We start from the raw sequence: 11,394 nt of genomic DNA, 5'->3' as shown, positions 1-11,394 counted from the left end.
TATTAATAAATAAAGCTTGCTTGCCTGAGTATCCAAAGGCAAAACAGCCATACTAGTCAGCCATATAAATCAGGGAGTGGTGTCTTTTAATCCCAGGACGATCTGTGAATGAATTCAAGGTCACCCTAGGCTACACAAGATTGAATCTGTCTAAAAGGGAAACAGCTGACACAAAGGAGATCCCAGCACTAGGGAGGTATAGACAGGAGTGATATGGAGAGAGGAATATAAAGGGGAAGAGATAGGAACTCAATGGAGTGTGGGGTGCCGAGTCTTCAGGATTTGTAGAGGCAGATCTCATCTATTTTTGGTCTGGGGTAGAGGTTAGAGTCAGTGGCTGGCTGCTTTACTCTTCTGATCTTCAAATTGAACCCCAATATCTGTCTCTGGATTTTTACTATTCATGCTACATTTGAGGTTTAAGAAGAATCAGAAGCTAAAAATCTTTGATACCTGGTCAGAAATAAGACTGAATGATGAAAAGAAACTTAATCCTTACAAGTAAGAAAATACAAAAGGCCCACCCAATTATTAATGGTGCTATTAAGACTAGTCTTAAAATACTACTATGATTATACATTAGATGGAATGACAGTACCTGGGATTTGTTAGATCAAGGTTTTCAGTATTGCTGGACAAGATAGATCTGTCATTGTTTTCTTATAACCTAAAATAATTTGAAGCTTGAGAGATGGCTCACTGGTTAAGTGTACTTCTTTTCAAGTAGACCCAGAAGCCAAGAGAGGTGGCTCACAACTACTTGTGACTTCAATCCCAGGGAATTCAACACCATCCTCTTGCCTCTGTGGGTACTGATATATACACACAGAGACATGCACATAAATAAAAATATTTAAAAAACAAAATAAGCAAATTAACTCAGTGAAGAAGAGTTGATTGGTCCCTACATGAAAATGTTTTTTGTTCTTACACAAGAATACCGACTTTCCTGTGGCACGAATAACCTACACCATTTTATTAAAACTGTTTGTATTGTCTGTCTCCCATTATGAAAGACCCATACCTTGATATTCCAGTTAGTATCCCACTCAATAGAGTGAACCAAGGAACTCACTGAGATGAAAGATGTTTCCAGTTGGGATAAGTGCTAAAATAATTAATGAACTCTGCTCACAAAACAAAAGCAGAATCCATAAACGAGACGATTTCCAAATTCTGGGCAACATGAGTGCTATGGATTGAGGCTGGTAAGATCTAGTCTTGGTACCCTGGGGTTAAAATTCAGTACGGGAAGCATAAACATAGTGAGTGTTAAGGAGGCACACCTTACTGTTGCAAAACTGTTTCTTTGTGAGGTAAAAGAATTTCTGCCATGAAAAAGCTTATTAACCCAAGCAAGCTTGACTCAAATTTGAAGCTGTGTTAATAGAGACAAAGTCAATCATGGTGCAATGAAAAACCCAGCTTACTTAAATATATTTATACTTTAAAAACCCTTAATCTTGAGGTGGTAGAGAAAATTGGAATTCCTTATCTACAATGTGCGTTAACATTTTAGAAAGAACATCTGTGAATGTATTTTATTCTGCTACACTTTTCTAAAGGATACATACTATCAGAGTCTCAAAGCTTTGTAAACTTTAGCCATCTCTATTGGAAATAAAGAGCCCTTGTGTGGCTTATGAAATACTGTTCCACAAACTTCATACTTGTCATTTTTCATCTCATCTTTCATCAAAACTGTGATATTGGTAACCTGCAAGTTTTACTTAAACAAGGCCTGAAAATTCTACTGCAGACACAATTTCAGCAAGCTGTTCTTATTTGGGTAGCCAACTACCACAATTATCACTGTATTCTAATGAATAACAGAACTAACATATTTACTGATGGCGTGTGTAATTAAAAGCCCTATTTAAAACACGGGTTATCAAATGAGCTAAGGTACCCTGGGCTCAATCGGATTCCATTAACAGGCTAGTAGGAGACAACTATAGAATCATATTATCATTATTATTACATAAGAAAACTAGTTGCATAATAGGTAAGGCGGCTTTTCTGAATCAAGACCCCCCAAAATCTTCTACGTTATGTAAAACTTTCCATAGTACTTAGTTACTGTGAAAGGCAGAACGACAGTAGCAATTAAGCACTTCTAGAACATGATTTTGAAAGCGCAGTTTAGCCCATCAATGGCAAAGGTATGTTTTCTCTTAGACAATGAACTCCCAGAGAGATTTTTAAGGTAAGATTTTCATGTTCAAGATGATGTGTCACATTTCAAGAGATGCCTTTAAAATGTTTTATTCCACCAATTCTAAAGTCCTTCTGAAATAGTCATTAACATAATTATTCCCTTATTTGCCTCCCAGAGCTTACTCAAGTCACTTTTGTCCTTCCATGCAATAAATAAATCTCACTCCAACTCTTTAGTTCCTTTGGCTGTTCCTTAAGACATAAGCATTTCATATTTTTTCTTTCAATACAGTGTTGGTTCACATCTATACATTTTACATATGATTTAACGTTAGTCATACATGAAAGACTTCCAATAACAAATGATTTGGGAAAAATTGTTTATTAGCAATATTTTAATTTGAATAAGTGAAGAATTTATGCTAGGTTTTCAGAACCTTTATTTATAGAATTCAAGTTTAATCCTTCAATCTAACCATACAGAAACCAAGGCAATCTGATTTAAGGAAGTGTGCATTATTGAAAGAATTTAGTTTTTTGACAGAAAACAAGTATATGAAGGTCATGACCACTCCATCGTATGACTGAGCAGAATATTTTTATTGGAGACATGAGGGAGAGTATAGCCAGAGGCATCTGGAAGAGCAGGGAAAGAAAGCAGTGAATTGAACCTCCCAGCAGAAAGGACCCAGTAGTGGAGCTGGGGTTGGGGTAGCTAGAAAGGAGGACTAAGACAGGGAGCCAAGAGCAAATAAATAGCCTAGATGGTAGGATTACATAGGGATGAAATGCAGAGAGAAGCCAGGATACTGCCCAGCATGGACTTTTTGCATTTTCTGAAAGATCTGTTTATTATGTATACAGTGTTCTGTCTGCACTCCAGAAGAGGGCACCAGATCTCACTACAGATGGTTGGGAGCCACCATGTGGTTGCTGGGAATTGAATTCAGGAACTCTAGAGGAGCAGCCAGTGCTCTCAAACTCTCTCCAGCCCCAGCATGGACTCTCAACAGGTACTTTCAATGCTGAGAGAGCCTGGAGGCCAGCATGCTCTTTGATATTCTAATAGGCACCACAGTTAGCCATTAATCCCTAGTTTCTTTTGGACCTGAGAACAAGTATTTAAAAGCATTACAAAGTTTTCTTGAGTTTTAGCAACACAGAATTTATAGAGACAAAAAGTGATTGTATTTAAAACCATTACAAAGTTCTCGAGTTGCACCAACAAAGAACTTTCTAGAAAAAAGTTATTTCTTGCATTTTCAATTTTTTTTAGAACTCAGAGGATCTCAAACCTGAGCTCTTCCTGCTACAGCCTTTCAATTGGTAGGATTACAGATGTGTACCAGAAAACTTGGCTAAGTTACCAATTTATAAAACTACAATGTACTTGCATTTTGGAGGCTTCTAAGAAAATTAGAATCGAGCTAGGCAGTAGTGGGGCACATCTTTAATCCCAGCACTCAGGAGTCAGAGGTAGGTGGATCTCTGTGAGCTCGAGGCCAGCCAGGTCTACAAGAGCTAGTTCCTGGAGACAGGCTCCAAAAGCTAGAGAAACCTTGTCTTGAATAACCAAAAAGACAGAAAAAGAAAACCAGAATTACTAATTTAACTTATGATAGCCATATAGATTGTAAAGCTTTACTTTTGGGTCTTTTCTTAAGGACTCTAACCTGAAATTTAATTTTTTTTTTTTTTTTTGATTTGGCTTGTGTGGTAAAAGCAACTGATGCCAAGCCTGACAACCTAAGTTTGATTTCAGGGCTTAAGATGGAAGTTTTCTCTGACCTCCACTCTTAAGGTGTGGCATGTGAGCAACAGAGCACACACGGACCCTCTCATATACACCTATACAAAAGAACATTATATGAATGTGTGTGGTCAGAAAAAAACTTGCAGAAATTTGTTCTTCCCTCTTCTACCATGTGGGTTCCAGAGATCAAACCTTAGTTCTCAAGCTTGGTGGCAAGTGTCTTTACCTGCCTACCCATCTTGCTGGCCCTGACTTGAAACTTTGATTACAAGCTTGTTTTTGAGGGAATATTTCCCCCTTAATCAGATTTTTTAAACAAATAGCTTATTAATAACTTTTTATCAAGCTGAGTTTTATAAAATTTGAAAAAAATGAATTGAAATCTTTTTACTTATATTCTAAATGAGTCATTCAGAGAAAAACTTCATTGTAATAAACTAAACTTACCCATTTTATTGTTGTCATGTTTACAGCTTATAACCACAATTACTATCATTAACATTTCCAGAATTTGAGAGGTGAGGTGGAATTGGACTTTGTGCATGCTATATAAACACTGGGCTGAGAGAATGTTTTTACAACACCAAATATAAATTTCATTTCACATTTTGATGAACTTAATGTGGTCACAGAAGTACAAAACTTAAGGACCTCCTTCCCCTCAAAGTACTTTTCACACCATGGGAAGCATAAGCAAGCATGGTAAATGAAGAAGGCACATAGGAAACATGCTTTACCTTTCTATATTCTCAAACTCAAGAGTATTTAGAATTATTTCACCCTCTTTACATTATGTTTACAATACTATTATATAGCTAATAATCTTTTAGAAATATTTTTTTTTCTAGAAGTTGGGGCTAGAAAAACTAGGCTGTACCTTAGGAACCTAGGAAGCATATTTGAAGCCCTAGGCTTGATATTTAGCAAAAACCAACCAACAGGAGGGTTGGGGAGATTGTTCAGCAGTTAAGAGCAAATGTTTTTGCAGAAGACCCAGATTTGATTTCCAGAATGCATATGGTGGCTCACAACTGTCCATAACTCTAGGAATCTCATACCTACTTTCGATCTTAGGCACAAGGCACACAGGTGGTAGACAGACATGCATGCAGGCAATATACACATAAAACATAAAAAGAAAAAACACACTACCACCAACAAAAGGACTCCAAACATGTCTAGAAGAGCCTAAAGCTAAGAATATTTACATTAAGAATGTGTTTGTTTTTGAGTATGGTCTCACTCATAAATCTTCTCCTGGGTACCTTATACAGTTTTACTAATCAAATGTCACTTGCAGGAGGGCACCCAAGAACACTTTCAAAAGTATTTTTAAAGATATACTTCCGAATAACAGTAACTATACCACTTCTATCTTGCCTACTTCGAAATTAATAGAATCACCAAAGGCAAATGGAGGAGCATGGAGAAACCTTACTAAAGAACGATCCATTGGACACAGTAAGTTAAGGCTGAAGAACATTTGGCAGAAAAATAGTTTCAATAGTTTTTTGGGGGTATTGGGATGTTTTAGAAGTAGAGTCCTTTTGGAGGTCCTGAGTTCAACAAACAAGCAAACATAAAAAGAAAAGAAACAAGAAACTAGTGAAGAAACGAGAAATGTGAAACGCCCAGTATATATTTTATGAATACACAAGGCAAGAAGGATTACAATCCCTTAAGGTTTCTGATGGAGGAACAATCTGTGTATTAAAGACTTTCAAGGGACAGAAATAAACTATCCCTTAAAACTCTTCGCTAGATGGACTGTATTAATAATGCTCTTTCATTTATTTTCCAAGGAATATATTTACTGGATCCAAATCTACTCCCCTCCAAATTAGGACCCTATTCTTTCCCCTTTTCAATAGTTATTTAATGAGAATTAACTCAGAAGATATGCTTCCCAAACCCCTGCAAAAAGAGACAAAAAAACACAAAAAGCAGAAAAAAGTAATTTTAATTAGAATGTTAACTTGTAAAATTGAGCATGTAAAACCTAAGAGCACAAAAGAACATCCATCTGTAATAATTTCCTCTTTGAAAGATGATTGTATTATTATTAATGTAAACGGATATCTTACTACTAGCTATTTGTTTCAAAATTAGTCACAAAGATGGAAAATAACTCCAGATTTCCAAGTCAGTGAAAATATATTTAAAATAATACACTTATATATGTATTTTAGTATATACTAGCTATTTCTTCTATATGAAAAGAAGTTATGTACAATTAAAGTAATGCTTAGTGACTTTTCTGTTGCTATGAAGAGACACCATGACCAAGAGAAATTTATCTAAGTGTTTAATTTGGGGCTTACAATTTCAGAGGGTTTGAGCCCGTGACCATCAAGGCAGCAGATAGGCACAGCATGGGGACAGCAACTGATAACTCACACTCCCATCTGCAAACAGCAGGCAGAGAAGGAACTTACTAGGAAGTGTTCCCAGTGACACACCTCCTCCTATCCTTCTAAACAGGTCCACCAAATGAGGACCAAATATTCCAACACATGGTCCTATTTCTTATGCAATCCACAATTCCCCTTCCATGACCCCCCCGACAAGGATCAAACAAGTAGCACATATTTTAAAGTTACAACCTAGCGTACTCTTGTTGGTTTGTTGCTTAGGGTGAGCTGGAGCTGAAGTTGACTTTCAACTTCTGATGGTCCTCTCGTCTCCACTTCCCGAATGCTGGTATTATAGGGATGTGTCACCTATTTTCTTTCTAGCCATAGTATTTAAAAATTTCTTTAGCTATTTTTAGAACGGAAAATAAGAATTAAAAATTTAATGTGGAAAACATTGGAAAAACTATAAATTCAATCAATAAATACTTCTAAGCAGGTTTTAATAGAATAAACTATGGATTTATAATTATTAGGTAATTGTTTTTCATATAATGGTTAAAACAAAGAAAAAAGTTCAGTGATTAAAACAAAACTTTATGATTTCTATGTAGATCAGAGAATAATTCCATAGAGTTGGTTCTCTCATTTCTCCTTTATGTTGATTTCACAGTTCGAACACCAGCTGCCATGCTTGTGAAGCAAATGCTTACCTCAATAGCCGACAAAGACTTGCAAAAGAACCATCATTCTCATGTAAAAGTTCGTATTTTAACTCTGGCCACAACAGGTATGATCTCTTACTACTTTAGTTATGGACAGCTCCACCAGAAAAAAGTGGTTGTTCTTAAATATTCATTTTATAATTAAATTAGTTAAAAGTAATTTAATTTTACCTTTAAATTAGAATTGAGTAGTAGTTCCTTTGAATTATTAATCTTGAAAAGTAACTGAAATACATGACAATTTGCACAGCACACAATATTAGTTAGAATCCATTAAGAACCTTTAATCTGAAAAGGTTAAGATGATCCTTACAGGAAGTAATGACAGTTAAATAATGACCTAAACAGTCCAAAAAAGGAATACAGATAGTACAAAGAACATTTCCTTTGAACTGTAATTAAAATATTCTGACAATATTTACATTTATAAAATAAACCACAACTTGGTTTAAATCTGAAGTTAAATATTAATAAGGTACAGAAGCCCTTATTAAATGTCCTCTCTAAGAACTTAAGAAAATATTTAGGAAAAATTAGAAAAACAGCAATTATTAGTTAGAAGACATATCATTTGTTACAAATTAAATTTCAGGTTGCTTCCTCAGTTACCCAATGAAAAGGCTGGTCATCTCTAAGGATTTTCCTACAATTGAAGTTTAGACATTCAAAACATTTTAATGTTTTCCCTCCATTTAAAATGAAAAAATTCTGACACATTATACTAAAGATTATTTTCTAAATTCTGTTCAAAATCAGTAATACTTTAAGGTAAAACTTCAAGTCAAGAGGAAAATTAACAAATATTAATATTTATTTTCCTATCTTAAGTAATATTCTGAATTCACATTTATATAGAATATAAAAACACATTAAAATAAATTCTATGGTGCTTCTAAATTCTCTCAAGAAACTTTTAATGGAAATGCTGGGGAGAGATCTCAGGACTTGTCTGTGCTAGGGATATATTTTACCGCTTTAGTTAAGAGACTCTTGAGGGCATTCAACAATTAAAAGACATTAAATCAGTTACAGTTAGTGCTCCATCTGTAGATTCAACTGACCAGATTCAAAACACTGGAGTGGCCTCCACGTGTGGAGGCACACACTTCTAATTAAAGCACTTGAGAGACAGTGGCAGGTTGATTTCCGAATCCCAGGCCAGCCTTGTCTACATAGTGACACACTGTCTTAAAACATCAAACAAACTAAACATTTTTTTTTTTTTTTGGGTTGGGGGGGTGGAATTGCATTTCCATGTTTTTTTTTTCTTGTCATTACAGGAATAAGCTAAATAATACAATGTATCTGTGTAACATAACACTGCATTGCACATAAAAAGCAATTAGAATTAGAGATGGGTTTAAGTATAAGAGGAATATGCACCGGTCACTAGCAGACATACTTTTTTTTTTTTTTTTTTTTTTTTTTTTTTTGACAGGATTTCTCTATGGAGGACATTATACCATTTTACATATGGTACTCATCTGAGTATCCCTGAAGCCCTAGAATCAATTCCTCCTAGACACAGAAACAATTATATGGTTTCTTTTGGAAACAGATTCTCATGTAGGTCTTAGACTTGTTTTGTGGCTGACGATGACCTTAAATCTGATTCTCCTGCTTCTACTTCCTGAGCACTGGGATTACAGATGTGTACCTGGTATGTAGTGGTGAGGCTGGAACCCATGGCTTTGTGCCTGCTAGTCAAGACGCATGCTACCAACAATTACACAGCATTTTAACAGACACAATACATGTGGGACGCTATTACATTATTACAGAATTATACTGAACAAAATCACTAATATAGAAAATGCAATCAGAAAAACTTGAAAACATACCGGTAGTATCAATATACATTAAGTTACAGTTGTAGAGTATGGCCAACCTTACTTCAGCAGCACAGTTAATACTGGAGATAATTTCAGAATCTTAACGCCAATATTTACGTGCTGCTAAGGCACTGCTGACATTGCTATCATAGGAGCTATGAATAAAAAACACGTGTTTTCTTCAGAAGATCAGATCCTTGTATTTTGAGGCAGCACAATATGGCCTGCACCTTTTCAAAATCCACAAACCATTATGTGCTGCTACTTTACTCCAAGGTTTTTTTGTTTTTGAAAACACAATAGCACCTAAATACTAATTTACAAAAACTCTTTAGGAAAAAACAGAATATAAGAGCCATGTTTGAAAACCCTAACACTAGTAAATGCATAATTTTATAAGTTTTGAGTAGAAAAAAATTTATGTCCATATCATAAATTTAATAAAAGCCTACTGTGTACTTAATATAGTGCTGTAATTTATAGTAATCATAAAAATGAGAAAAGCAAGCCATTTTTCTGTACCAACTTAATAAGAATGATTTATTAATAGCCAAACTTTTGAAAATATTTAACAAATGAAGCAATTATAAAAGTTGGTTTTTACCTTACTAAAAGGAACACACCTTTCAAAGCCCAAGTCATAGGATAAGGGTTAACATTTCAGAAAAAACATGAAACATACAAGAACTCAGTTTCAAGAAATTTATACCAACAAAATACTTAGGAAAAGACTAAAAGTGACTTCAAAGTATTTTCATACTAAAAGCAATTATGTCTCTGTATGTGTACACACACACACACACACACACACACACACACACACACACACACTATGTAGCCTCCAATTCATACATAAACTCAAGATTTATCTCCATATTGGAATGGTTATTACTGTAAATTCGATGTTATTTAATATATATTACCCAGAATAACATGTCTTAGGATAGCATGTCAATTTGGTTTCCTAAAAGGATATAAAACAGGCATCCTGCAGCTCAAGTCTAAGTGACCATTTGTTTGTTTCTCATTAAAATGGCTATTCCGTCTTAGAAGTTTGTATGCTTTTTATTACAGGACAAATCTATACTAACAAACCGTGAAATTTTCCTCTCTATTCTAATCACTTATAGGAAACAGTCATATTTTATTCATTCTAATGTTTATAAGCAGTCATATTCCATTAGTTAAATATTTTGTCTTCTATTAAAATTATATAGATCATTTTGTGCATAAGCAACTGTTGTTTCACCCATTTCTCCATTATTGCCTAAAGTTTGAACACAATTTTTACATCTATTTAAGATAAATCAACACATACTTCAGTTTATCAGTGTCCTGGTTTGCTTTCCACTGTTGTGCAAAACACAATCATAAACAACTTCGGAGGGAAAGGGTTTATTTCATCTTACAACCTAATATCCATCATGAAGGGCAAAAACTCAAATCAGGAACCAGGAGGCAGGAACTGAAGAAAAGGCCATAGAGGAGTGCTGTATACTGACTTGCAATGCTTTCTTTCTTATATCACCCAGTACCATCTGGCCAGGGATGATGCTGCCTACAGTGCATAGGCTTCCCACATCAAGCATTAATCAAGAAAATGCTCACTAGATATGTTCACAGGACAATCTGATGGAGGCAATTCCTCTACTGAGATTCCCCCTTTCTAGATGTCTGTTTATAAGTTGCCAAACTAATCAGCATGATCAATCAGTTACATGGAATTTTAGGTTCTCCTCAAACCCATCTCATTAAATTTTAAACATACATACATGCTTATTTTTTCACTTAAATATTTTATTGAACACCTACTCTGTTACCACTATCCCATTTGTTACACTGTAGTTGGTACAGCAGTACACAAAATATAGTTTCTCTTTAGAAAGATTTAGAATGACCTAAATTGTGAGACACAGTATCGTGAACTAACTGTTCAAAAAAAAAATACTGATTTAAGGCATTGTTACTCATCCTTATAATCCCAACACTTGGGAGATAAAGGAGGAGGATCAAGATTTCAAGGCCATCCTTAGCTACATAGTAAGTCTGTGGGCATCCTGGGCTACACTAGACATTGTTACAAACATACACATATCAACCTCTCCCTCATTGTTTTGTCCCTGTACAGAACATCTACACATTGAATGATTATTCCAATGTCAAATGAATGATTTCAAAATTAAGTCCATCTTTTGTATGTAAAATCCTATTTTTAAAGCCAAGACAGCCAAACTTGAAACAGAATGAGTATTTACATTCATAAACATTATTTACATTTCATAAACATTAAATTTCTCACCTCCAACCCATACGCTTTACTCATTAACACCAGCTGCCAAGTCCTATCTCTTGGTTATAAGAAATTAACTTTCTGGGTGGTGGTGGCGCATGCCTTTAATCCCAGCACTCGGGAGGCAGAGGCAGGCGGATCTCTGAGTTCGAGGCCAGCCTGGTCTACAAGAGCTAGTTCCAGGACAGGCTCTAGAAACTACAGGGAAACCCTGTCTCGAAAAAAAAAACAAAACAACAACAAAAAAAAAAACAAAACAAAAAAAAGAAATTAACTTTCTGTTCTG

The sequence above is a fragment of the Arvicola amphibius genome, chromosome 13 (genome assembly GCF_903992535.2).
Source record: "Arvicola amphibius chromosome 13, mArvAmp1.2, whole genome shotgun sequence".
Lineage (NCBI taxonomy): Eukaryota > Metazoa > Chordata > Mammalia > Rodentia > Cricetidae > Arvicola > Arvicola amphibius.
The sequence above is the reverse complement of the archived record's forward strand: the minus strand, read 5'-3'. Positions refer to the sequence as shown.